The 12,663-nt window shown below is 38.5% G+C and overlaps 11 non-coding genes across 11 annotated transcripts; all 11 read left to right on the plus strand.

Annotated features, from left to right (window-relative positions):
- The first annotated feature begins 1,209 nt into the window (after positions 1–1,209).
- On the plus strand, positions 1,210–1,282 carry trnav-aac (transfer RNA valine (anticodon AAC)). The gene has a single exon. It is a non-coding gene; the product is annotated as a tRNA-Val (tRNA).
- A 453-nt stretch (positions 1,283–1,735) lies between these two features.
- Positions 1,736–1,808, plus strand: trnav-aac (transfer RNA valine (anticodon AAC)). The gene has a single exon. It is a non-coding gene; the product is annotated as a tRNA-Val (tRNA).
- A 981-nt stretch (positions 1,809–2,789) lies between these two features.
- trnav-aac (transfer RNA valine (anticodon AAC)) lies at positions 2,790–2,862 on the plus strand. Its single transcript has one exon. It is a non-coding gene; the product is annotated as a tRNA-Val (tRNA).
- A 453-nt stretch (positions 2,863–3,315) lies between these two features.
- On the plus strand, positions 3,316–3,388 carry trnav-aac (transfer RNA valine (anticodon AAC)). The gene has a single exon. It is a non-coding gene; the product is annotated as a tRNA-Val (tRNA).
- A 977-nt stretch (positions 3,389–4,365) lies between these two features.
- On the plus strand, positions 4,366–4,438 carry trnav-aac (transfer RNA valine (anticodon AAC)). Its single transcript has one exon. It is a non-coding gene; the product is annotated as a tRNA-Val (tRNA).
- A 453-nt stretch (positions 4,439–4,891) lies between these two features.
- trnav-aac (transfer RNA valine (anticodon AAC)) lies at positions 4,892–4,964 on the plus strand. Its single transcript has one exon. It is a non-coding gene; the product is annotated as a tRNA-Val (tRNA).
- A 453-nt stretch (positions 4,965–5,417) lies between these two features.
- On the plus strand, positions 5,418–5,490 carry trnav-aac (transfer RNA valine (anticodon AAC)). The gene has a single exon. It is a non-coding gene; the product is annotated as a tRNA-Val (tRNA).
- A 4,663-nt stretch (positions 5,491–10,153) lies between these two features.
- trnav-aac (transfer RNA valine (anticodon AAC)) lies at positions 10,154–10,226 on the plus strand. The gene has a single exon. It is a non-coding gene; the product is annotated as a tRNA-Val (tRNA).
- Positions 10,227–10,679: 453 nt separating this feature from the next.
- On the plus strand, positions 10,680–10,752 carry trnav-gac (transfer RNA valine (anticodon GAC)). The gene has a single exon. It is a non-coding gene; the product is annotated as a tRNA-Val (tRNA).
- Positions 10,753–11,728: 976 nt separating this feature from the next.
- trnav-aac (transfer RNA valine (anticodon AAC)) lies at positions 11,729–11,801 on the plus strand. The gene has a single exon. It is a non-coding gene; the product is annotated as a tRNA-Val (tRNA).
- A 453-nt stretch (positions 11,802–12,254) lies between these two features.
- On the plus strand, positions 12,255–12,327 carry trnav-gac (transfer RNA valine (anticodon GAC)). Its single transcript has one exon. It is a non-coding gene; the product is annotated as a tRNA-Val (tRNA).
- The last annotated feature ends 336 nt before the right edge of the window (positions 12,328–12,663 follow it).

Consider the following 12,663-nt stretch of genomic DNA (forward strand, 5'->3'; position numbering starts at 1 on the left):
TGGCCACTACACCACAGAAACCCGACGGGAGATGACTGCCATATTAATAACAGTTAATGCTAAGTTACAGAAACTGCAAATGTTTTTTATATTGGAGCATGAAATAAATAAATAAATGAATTAATGAATGAATTCATTAATCCAGTGATTCTCTGTTGTTTCTGTGGTGGAGTGGTTATCACGTTTGCCTAACACGCAAAAGGTCCTCGGTTCAAAACCGAGCAGAAACAACGTTTTCACTGAAAGCACGCTTACAATCACCAAAGAACTGTGAGTCTGGGTCACGTAAACTTTCCCAGAAACATGGGATTTTTCTGGAATAAATTACTCACGCTAATTATCGGGAGATAGAGACTTTGAAGAAACAACCAACTTTTGAACTTTCTGATATCAGTGTTGAGTCACAAAGAGAAGATTTACACAATTTGACATGCGACAAATGCGTTGTTTTTTGTTGCAATCCCAAAAGCCCTGTTTCTGCCCAGTTTCGAACTGGGGACCTTTCGCGTGTGAGGCGAACGTGATAGCCACTACACCACAGAAACCCGAAGGGAGATGACTGCCATATTAATAACAGTTAATGCTAAGTTACAGAAACTGCAAATGTTTTTTATATTGGAGCATGAAATAAATAAATAAATGAATTAATGAATGAATTCATTAATCCAGTGATTCTCTGTTGTTTCTGTGGTGGAGTGGTTATCACGTTTGCCTAACACGCAAAAGGTCCTCGGTTCAAAACCGAGCAGAAACAACGTTTTCACTGAAAGCACGCTTACAATCACCAAAGAACTGTGAGTCTGGGTCACGTAAACTTTCCCAGAAACATGGGATTTTTCTGGAATAAATTACTCACGCTAATTATCGGGAGATAGAGACTTTGAAGAAACAACCAACTTTTGAACTTTCTGATATCAGTGTTGAGTCACAAAGAGAAGATTTACACAATTTGACATGCGACAAATGCGTTGTTTTTTGTTGCAATCCCAAAAGCCCTGTTTCTGCCCAGTTTCGAACTGGGGACCTTTCGCGTGTGAGGCGAACGTGATAGCCACTACACCACAGAAACCCGAAGGGAGATGACTGCCATATTAATAACAGTTAATGCTAAGTTACAGAAACTGCAAATGTTTTTTATATTGGAGCATGAAATAAATAAATAAATGAATTAATGAATGAATGAATTAATTAATCCATCGATTCTCTGTTGTTTCTGTGGTGTAGTGGTTATCACGTTTGCCTAACACGCAAAAGGTCCTCGGTTCAAAACCGAGCAGAAACAATGTTTTCACTGAAAGCACGCTTTCAATCACAAAAGAACTGTGAGTCTGGGTCACGTAAACTTTCCCAGAAACATGGGATTTTTCTGGAATAAATTACTCACGCTAATTATCGGGAGATAGAGACTTTGAAGAAACAACCAACTTTTGAACTTTCTGATATCAGTGTTGAGTCACAAAGAGAAGATTTACACAATTTGACATGCGACAAGTGCGTTATGTTTTTTGTTGCAATCCCAATAGCCCTGTTTCTGCCCAGTTTCAAACTGGGGACCTTTCGCGTGTGAGGCGAACGTAATAGCCACTACACCACAGAAACCCGACGGGCGATGACTACCATATTAATAACAGTTAATGCTAAGTTACAGAAACTGCAAATGTTTTTTATATTGGAGCATGAAATAAATAAATAAATGAATTAATGAATGAATTAATTAATCCATCGATTCTCTGTTGTTTCTGTGGTGTAGTGGTTATCACGTTTGCCTAACACGCAAAAGGTCCTCGGTTCAAAACCGAGCAGAAACAATGTTTTCACTGAAAGCACGCTTTCAATCACCAAAGAATAGTGAGTCTGGGTCACGTAAACTTTCCCAGAAACAAGGTATTTTTCTGGAATAAATTACTCACGCTAATTATCGGGAGATAGAGACTTTGAAGAAACAACCAACTTTTGAACTTTCTGATATCAGTGTTGAGTCACAAAGAGAAGATTTACACAATTTGACATGCGAGAAATGCGCTATGTTTTTTGTTGCAATCCCAAAAGCCCTGTTTCTGCCCAGTTTCGAACTGGGGACCTTTCGCGTGTGAGGCGAACGTGATGGCCACTACACCACAGAAACCCGACGGGAGATGACTGCCATATTAATAACAGTTAATGCTAAGTTACAGAAACTGCAAATGTTTTTTATATTGGAGCATGAAATAAATAAATAAATGAATTAATGAATGAATTCATTAATCCAGTGATTCTCTGTTGTTTCTGTGGTGGAGTGGTTATCACGTTTGCCTAACACGCAAAAGGTCCTCGGTTCAAAACCGAGCAGAAACAACGTTTTCACTGAAAGCACGCTTACAATCACCAAAGAACTGTGAGTCTGGGTCACGTAAACTTTCCCAGAAACATGGGATTTTTCTGGAATAAATTACTCACGCTAATTATCGGGAGATAGAGACTTTGAAGAAACAACCAACTTTTGAACTTTCTGATATCAGTGTTGAGTCACAAAGAGAAGATTTACACAATTTGACATGCGACAAATGCGTTGTTTTTTGTTGCAATCCCAAAAGCCCTGTTTCTGCCCAGTTTCGAACTGGGGACCTTTCGCGTGTGAGGCGAACGTGATAGCCACTACACCACAGAAACCCGAAGGGAGATGACTGCCATATTAATAACAGTTAATGCTAAGTTACAGAAACTGCAAATGTTTTTTATATTGGAGCATGAAATAAATAAATAAATGAATTAATGAATGAATGAATTAATTAATCCATCGATTCTCTGTTGTTTCTGTGGTGTAGTGGTTATCACGTTTGCCTAACACGCAAAAGGTCCTCGGTTCAAAACCGAGCAGAAACAATGTTTTCACTGAAAGCACGCTTTCAATCACAAAAGAACTGTGAGTCTGGGTCACGTAAACTTTCCCAGAAACATGGGATTTTTCTGGAATAAATTACTCACGCTAATTATCGGGAGATAGAGACTTTGAAGAAACAACCAACTTTTGAACTTTCTGATATCAGTGTTGAGTCACAAAGAGAAGATTTACACAATTTGACATGCGACAAGTGCGTTATGTTTTTTGTTGCAATCCCAATAGCCCTGTTTCTGCCCAGTTTCAAACTGGGGACCTTTCGCGTGTGAGGCGAACGTAATAGCCACTACACCACAGAAACCCGACGGGCGATGACTACCATATTAATAACAGTTAATGCTAAGTTACAGAAACTGCAAATGTTTTTTATATTGGAGCATGAAATAAATAAATAAATGAATTAATGAATGAATTAATTAATCCATCGATTCTCTGTTGTTTCTGTGGTGTAGTGGTTATCACGTTTGCCTAACACGCAAAAGGTCCTCGGTTCAAAACCGAGCAGAAACAATGTTTTCACTGAAAGCACGCTTTCAATCACCAAAGAATAGTGAGTCTGGGTCACGTAAACTTTCCCAGAAACAAGGTATTTTTCTGGAATAAATTACTCACGCTAATTATCGGGAGATAGAGACTTTGAAGAAACAACCAACTTTTGAACTTTCTGATATCAGTGTTGAGTCACAAAGAGAAGATTTACACAATTTGACATGCGAGAAATGCGCTATGTTTTTTGTTGCAATCCCAAAAGCCCTGTTTCTGCCCAGTTTCGAACTGGGGACCTTTCGCGTGTGAGGCGAACGTGATGGCCACTACACCACAGAAACCCGACGGGAGATGACTGCCATATTAATAACAGTTAATGCTAAGTTACAGAAACTGCAAATGTTTTTTATATTGGAGCATGAAATAAATAAATAAATGAATTAATGAATGAATTCATTAATCCAGTGATTCTCTGTTGTTTCTGTGGTGGAGTGGTTATCACGTTTGCCTAACACGCAAAAGGTCCTCGGTTCAAAACCGAGCAGAAACAACGTTTTCACTGAAAGCACGCTTACAATCACCAAAGAACTGTGAGTCTGGGTCACGTAAACTTTCCCAGAAACATGGGATTTTTCTGGAATAAATTACTCACGCTAATTATCGGGAGATAGAGACTTTGAAGAAACAACCAACTTTTGAACTTTCTGATATCAGTGTTGAGTCACAAAGAGAAGATTTACACAATTTGACATGCGACAAATGCGATGTTTTTTGTTGCAATCCCAAAAGCCCTGTTTCTGCCCAGTTTCGAACTGGGGACCTTACGCGTGTGAGGCGAACGTGATGGCCACTACACCACAGAAACCCGACGGGAGATGACTGCCATATTAATAACAGTTAATGCTAAGTTACAGAAACTGCAAATGTTTTTTATATTGGAGCATGAAATAAATAAATAAATGAATTAATGAATGAATTAATTAATCCATCGATTCTCTGTTGTTTCTGTGGTGTAGTGGTTATCACGTTTGCCTAACACGCAAAAGGTCCTCGGTTCAAAACCGAGCAGAAACAATGTTTTCACTGAAAGCACGCTTTCAATCACCAAAGAATAGTGAGTCTGGGTCACGTAAACTTTCCCAGAAACAAGGTATTTTTCTGGAATAAATTACTCACGCTAATTATCGGGAGATAGAGACTTTGAAGAAACAACCAACTTTTGAACTTTCTGATATCAGTGTTGAGTCACAAAGAGAAGATTTACACAATTTGACATGCGAGAAATGCGCTATGTTTTTTGTTGCAATCCCAAAAGCCCTGTTTCTGCCCAGTTTCGAACTGGGGACCTTTCGCGTGTGAGACGAACGTGATGGCCACTACACCACAGAAACCCGACGGGAGATGACTGCCATATTAATAACAGTTAATGCTAAGTTACAGAAACTGCAAATGTTTTTTATATTGGAGCATGAAATAAATAAATTAATGAATTAATGAATGAATTAATTAATCCATCGATTCTCTGTTGTTTCTGTGGTGTAGTGGTTATCACGTTTGCCTAACACGCAAAAGGTCCTCGGTTCAAAACCGAGCAGAAACAATGTTTTCACTGAAAGCACGCTTTCAATCACCAAAGAATAGTGAGTCTGGGTCACGTAAACTTTCCCAGAAACAAGGTATTTTTCTGGAATAAATTACTCACGCTAATTATCGGGAGATAGAGACTTTGAAGAAACAACCAACTTTTGAACTTTCTGATATCAGTGTTGAGTCACAAAGAGAAGATTTACACAATTTGACATGCGAGAAATGCGCTATGTTTTTTGTTGCAATCCCAAAAGCCCTGTTTCTGCCCAGTTTCGAACTGGGGACCTTTCGCGTGTGAGGCGAACGTGATGGCCACTACACCACAGAAACCCGACGGGGGATGACTGCCATATTAATAACAGTTAATGCTAAGTTACAGAAACTGCAAATGTTTTTTATATTGGAGCATGAAATAAATAAATAAATGAATTAATGAATGAATTAATTAATCCATCGATTCTCTGTTGTTTCTGTGGTGTAGTGGTTATCACGTTTGCCTAACACGCAAAAGGTCCTCGGTTCAAAACCGAGCAGAAACAATGTTTTCACTGAAAGCACGCTTTCAATCACCAAAGAATAGTGAGTCTGGGTCACGTAAACTTTCCCAGAAACAAGGTATTTTTCTGGAATAAATTACTCACGCTAATTATCGGGAGATAGAGACTTTGAAGAAACAACCAACTTTTGAACTTTCTGATATCAGTGTTGAGTCACAAAGAGAAGATTTACACAATTTGACATGCGAGAAATGCGCTATGTTTTTTGTTGCAATCCCAAAAGCCCTGTTTCTGCCCAGTTTCGAACTGGGGACCTTACGCGTGTGAGGCGAACGTGATGGCCACTACACCACAGAAACCCGACGGGAGATGACTGCCATATTAATAACAGTTAATGCTAAGTTACAGAAACTGCAAATGTTTTTTATATTGGAGCATGAAATAAATAAATAAATGAATTAATGAATGAATGAATTAATCCATCGATTCTCTGTTGTTTCTGTGGTGTAGTGGTTATCACGTTTGCCTAACACGCGAAGGCCAGCCGTGTGTAGGTGTAGAGCCCTACGATGGTCACCACGGCTCGAATCCGCCCTTTGCCAAACCATGACATAAATAATGGAAACTATTTCCTTGTAGAATTGTCCCATAATCATGTTTGTCGTGTCATTATATCTCCAGCTCGATTTCACTATGGATAGGAAATCCTTTCTGCCATCATTCTACTTAATAGTTATCTCAAATACAATTAAGGTATTTGGCTCTGTCCCCCACTGTTCACTCTGAACAATATGGGATATGCAATTTGTTTAAAGTACATTGTTTTTAATGGCTGTTATTGTAACTCTGAGAATGTTTTTTAAATTTCTTAATTTTATTGTTTTATAATTTTAACAATTGTTAAAATTAGGGATATGTTACGGCCCCCTGCTCTGTGCTACTTATTCTGGCGTTACTTCACAGGTGCCTTGTTGGTGGAGTACCAGGTCATTTGCGCAATTGGGAGCACCTGTGACCAGATGTTAAAATGTACCTGACTCTTGCCTGAAGGAGGGAACTCTCTTCCCACGTACCTGTTGGTTCTTTTTGGGTTTGCATGAGACAACATTGCTTCAGCATACTTTTCACACATCTACTCACTCACACTACTGATGCAACTGACTTTCACACTACACATTTTTGTTAACTGGTTATTTCAAATAAATTTGACCTTGTTTTTTAAATGCGTCAGTGTGTGTCTCCCTCTTTGTCACGGCCAATGAGCCAGGTCGTGACCGATAATGAAGTACATAATAATATCAAGCAGGAAATAAAATGAAAGGTAGGCAGCTGGTTGGATGTTGGGTAAAAGTTTTTATGGCAACTGAAGGACAACAATATTTACAACTTGTCTACTATCCATGCACACAGGTACAGACAATTGCCAAAATATCCACTCACTGAGAACTTTATTAGGAACACCTGTACACCTACTTAGTCATGCGATTACCTAATCGTGGCAGCAGTGCAATGCACAAAATCATGCAGATATGGGTCAGGAGCTCCAGTTCATGTTCATATCCACCAATAGTGATTTTGACTGTGGCATGATTGTTGGTGCAAGGTACGAGTATTCCTGTAACTGCTGATCTCCTGGGATTTTCATCCACAACAGTCTCTTGAGTTTACTCAGAATGGTGCGAAAAACAAACAAACATTCAGTGATCGGCAGTTCTGCAGACGGAAATGGCTTGAGGATGAGTGAGGTAATGGAGAAGGGCCAGACTGGTCTAAGCTGACAGGAAGGTGACAGTAATGCAAATAACTGCACATATCAGTGAACAGATCTCTGAACACACAATGCGTCAAACCTCTAAGTGGATAGACTACAGCAGCAGAAGACCTAATACGTCTAATAAATACCCAATAAAGTGAGTGTATATTTTCAAATAGAACATGCAAAATATGTAACTGAGGTGAAGGGTATAGCTTATTAAAGTACAGAACCGTATGAACATATTTACACTTACACAATGAGGCAACATAAAAGTAGTACAGTAGTATGTATGTGAAAATAGCAGTGTATAACAATATGTGGAAAGTTCCACATTAGATGTAGAACTGACATTACATCACTACTGACATTAGATCAATGATTGCAATTTATTACATACACAAAAAAAGATTACAATGTTATATACAGTGCCATCTGTAATGTTTAGGACAAAGACATATTTTTATTTGGCTCTGTTCTCCACAATTTTAGATTTGTAATCAAAAATGCATATTCTCAGCAAATATTGAAGGGCATGTTTACAGACTTTGGTTTCACCATATTGAAATTACAGTGTGTTTTATATATAGTAACAATAAACATCATATTTTTCTCGGCTTTTTCTTGCCTTTGGTTTGTATTATTGTTGGCATTAAACATGAGGGCCAGAATGTCCAAATTCCAATGAATGTCAAGGAAGCCATTATGAGACTGAAAAATTAAAATAAAAAGTCTGTAATGTCTGCTTTGTTATGCCAAACCTTAGGTGTAACAAAATCAACTGTTTGGAACAGCATTAAGGAGAGAGAACATGTAATGGGGCATAGGGCATGGCAAGCCAAGTAAGACCTCTACAGCTGATAGCTGAAGAATTCTCATCATAATGAAGAAAAATCCCAAACATGTGTCCAACCGATCAGAAACACCCTTCAGGAGGCAGGCGTGGATGTGTCAGAGACTACTGTCCACAAAAGACCACAGTCATGTCTCAGTGGGTCACAGACTTCAACCAGTCATGCAGACAGAAAATATGCAGTAAACATGACTGTAATTTACATCACATAAATATGTCCCAAACATTATGGTGCCCTGAAATGGGGGATTATGTATAAAAAGTGCTGTCATGTCTACATGGTGAAACCAGAATGCATAAAAATACCCTTTAATAAAATATGAGAACTTGCACTTTGAATCGTTTGTTTATGAATATAAAATTGTGGTGTACTGAGCTAAATTAATGTTTTTATCCCAAGCATTACGGAGGGCATTGCATATTACAATTCTTATGAACATATAAACACAACAACAGCAACAAAAATATCAACGAATAACTATATATTGTTGTTTGTAACAATATTAGCATGGTGGATATGCATAGGTATTAAAGGAGACTGGGCTTGGGACTGGGGCAGTTGGAATAGCCAGGGCAGGAGGGAAGGTGAAGGCTGGGTCTCCTGAAGTACTGGTATTGTTCCGATTTTGCCAAGGACTTCACAGACCTCTTCGGAAGTACATCTGCGCCTACCTGGGAGAAAATATAGACGCCTCCACATGCTGATCACCTGGAGATATCAAAGTAACATTAGTTATCAAATGTATGAAAGTAACCAAGAGACCTGTATTAATTATACTGTGTGCCTAATTATACTGCAATGCCTGGCATTACAGTCATTGTTGTACTAAACAAAGAAAAAACAGAACAAAAAGTATATGTATTTACTGTACATTCATATAATTTAAGGTAACATGGGTGTAAATATTGTATAATATAATAATTGTGGAAACTGCTCTATTATTTAAGTACTTAGCTGGGCAACTACATAATATGGGCAAGTTAACAACAACAACAACAACAATAATAATATATTAATGGAAAATAAAGGAACATATACCAAGATGTCTGAATGACAGTAAGTTAGGCCTATGTCAATAAACAATTGGCAGTGAAATAAGAGCAACAATAATACATTTTATGTCTAAACCTTCACGAATCAAACGTGTATACAAATTGTCAATACTATTAATGACGGTGATATTTTAAAACCGTAAAGTGATCGCATGTTAATGTAGCTGGCTACGACGTTGAGAAACAGACATGCAGAGACATTATCCCGTTTACCTGTAATTTTCCCACATAAAAAACGAACAATTGGAACATTCAAAATAGCAATAATACATCGGGAATACCTCAACAACATGAATATCATTCGAGGACCCGTTAATGCCAAAATAATTATCTAAATAAGACTTACCAAAAGGACCCCATGGATAAGAACTTCCGTTGAAAATGAATGGGAAAAGTTAAGGAATCCGCGCTGTAAGGACGTCAATGGTTTTTCTCGGAACAGCGCCGCGATATCAACGTGCGGCCAAGAATATATCGCATCCGAAGTGATAAGAACTTCCGTTGAGAATGAATGGGAAAAGTTAAGGAAAGTTAAGCTTAACTATCCGCGGCTTCCGCGCGAAAGGTCCTCGGTTCAAAACCGAGCAGAAACAATGTTTTCACTGAAAGCACGCTTTCAATCACCAAAGAATAGTGAGTCTGGGTCACGTAAACTTTCCCAGAAACAAGGTATTTTTCTGGAATAAATTACTCACGCTAATTATCGGGAGATAGAGACTTTGAAGAAAAAACCAACTTTTGAACTTTCTGATATCAGTGTTGAGTCACAAAGAGAAGATTTACACAATTTGACATGCGACAAATGCGTTATGTTTTTTGTTGCAATCCCAAAAGCCCTGTTTCTGCCCAGTTTCGAACTGGGGACCTAATGCGTGTGAGGCGAACGTGATGGCCACTACACCACAGAAACCCGACGGGAGATGACTACCATATTAATAACAGTTAATGCTAAGTTACAGAAACTGCAAATGTTTTTTATATTGGAGCATGAAATAAATAAATTAATGAATTAATGAATGAATTAATTAATCCATCGATTCTCTGTTGTTTCTGTGGTGTAGTGGTTATCACGTTTGCCTAACACGCAAAAGGTCCTCGGTTCAAAACCGAGCAGAAACAACGTTTTCACTGAAAGCACGCTTACAATCACCAAAGAACTGTGAGTCTGGGTCACGTAAACTTTCCCAGAAACAAGGTATTTTTCTGGAATAAATTACTCACGCTAATTATCGGGAGATAGAGACTTTGAAGAAACAACCAACTTGTGAACTTTCTGATATCAGTGTTGAGTCACAAAGAGAAGATTTACACAATTTGACATGCGACAAATGCGTTATGTTTTTTGTTGCAATCCCAAAAGCCCTGTTTCTGCCCAGTTTCGAACTGGGGACCTTTCGCGTGTGAGGCGAACGTGATGGCCACTACACCACAGAAACCCGACGGGAGATGACTACCATATTAATAACAGTTAATGCTAAGTTACAGAAACTGCAAATGTTTTTTATATTGGAGCATGAAATAAATGAATTAATGAATTAATGAATGAATTAATTAATCCATAGATTCTCTGTTGTTTCTGTGGTGTAGTGGTCATCACGTTTGCCTGACACGCAAAAGGTCTTCGGTTCGAAACCGAGCAGAAACAACGTTTTCACTGAAAGCACACTTACAATAACCAAAGAATTGTGAGCCGGGTCACGTAAACTTTCCCAGAAACAAGGTATTTTTCTGGAATAAATTACTCACGCTAATTATCGGGAGATAGAGACTTTGAAGAAACAACCAACTTTTGAACTTTCTGATATCAGTGTTGAGTCACAAAGAGAAGATTTACACAATTTGACATGCGACAAATGCGTTGTTTTTTGTTGCAATCCCAAAAGCCCTGTTTCTGCCCAGTTTCGAACTGGGGACCTAATGCGTGTGAGGCGAACGTGATGGCCACTACACCACAGAAACCCGACGGGAGATGACTACCATATTAATAACAGTTAATGCTAAGTTACAGAAACTGCAAATGTTTTTTATATTGGAGCATGAAATAAATAAATTAATGAATTAATGAATGAATTAATTAATCCATCGATTCTCTGTTGTTTCTGTGGTGTAGTGGTTATCACGTTTGCCTAACACGCAAAAGGTCTTCGGTTCAAAACCGAGCAGAAACAATGTTTTCACTGAAAGCACGCTTTCAATCACCAAAGAATAGTGAGTCTGGGTCACGTAAACTTTCCCAGAAACAAGGTATTTTTCTGGAATAAATTACTCACGCTAATTATCGGGAGATAGAGACTTTGAAGAAAAAACCAACTTTTGAACTTTCTGATATCAGTGTTGAGTCACAAAGAGAAGATTTACACAATTTGACATGCGACAAATGCGTTATGTTTTTTGTTGCAATCCCAAAAGCCCTGTTTCTGCCCAGTTTCGAACTGGGGACCTAATGCGTGTGAGGCGAACGTGATGGCCACTACACCACAGAAACCCGACGGGAGATGACTACCATATTAATAACAGTTAATGCTAAGTTACAGAAACTGCAAATGTTTTTTATATTGGAGCATGAAATAAATAAATTAATGAATTAATGAATGAATTAATTAATCCATCGATTCTCTGTTGTTTCTGTGGTGTAGTGGTTATCACGTTTGCCTAACACGCAAAAGGTCCTCGGTTCAAAACCGAGCAGAAACAACGTTTTCACTGAAAGCACGCTTACAATCACCAAAGAACTGTGAGTCTGGGTCACGTAAACTTTCCCAGAAACAAGGTATTTTTCTGGAATAAATTACTCACGCTAATTATCGGGAGATAGAGACTTTGAAGAAACAACCAACTTGTGAACTTTCTGATATCAGTGTTGAGTCACAAAGAGAAGATTTACACAATTTGACATGCGACAAATGCGTTATGTTTTTTGTTGCAATCCCAAAAGCCCTGTTTCTGCCCAGTTTCGAACTGGGGACCTTTCGCGTGTGAGGCGAACGTGATGGCCACTACACCACAGAAACCCGACGGGAGATGACTGCCATATTAATAACAGTTAATGCTAAGTTACAGAAACTGCAAATGTTTTTTATATAGGAGCATGAAATAAATAAATAAATGAATTAATGAATGAATTAATTAATCCATAGATTCTCTGTTGTTTCTGTGGTGTAGTGGTCATCACGTTTGCCTGACACGCAAAAGGTCTTCGGTTCGAAACCGAGCAGAAACAACGTTTTCACTGAAAGCACACTTACAATAACCAAAGAATTGTGAGCCGGGTCACGTAAACTTTCCCAGAAACAAGGTATTTTTCTGGAATAAATTACTCACGCTAATTATCGGGAGATAGAGACTTTGAAGAAACAACCAACTTTTGAACTTTCTGATATCAGTGTTGAGTCACAAAGAGAAGATTTACACAATTTGACATGCGAGAAATGCGCTATGTTTTTTGTTGCAATCCCAAAAGCCCTGTTTCTGCCCAGTTTCGAACTGGGGACCTTTCGCGTGTGAGGCGAACGTGATGGCCACTACACCACAGAAACCCGACGGGAGATGACTGCCA

This window comes from Conger conger, chromosome 12, assembly GCF_963514075.1.
Source record: "Conger conger chromosome 12, fConCon1.1, whole genome shotgun sequence".
NCBI classification, from domain to species: Eukaryota; Metazoa; Chordata; class Actinopteri; order Anguilliformes; family Congridae; genus Conger; species Conger conger.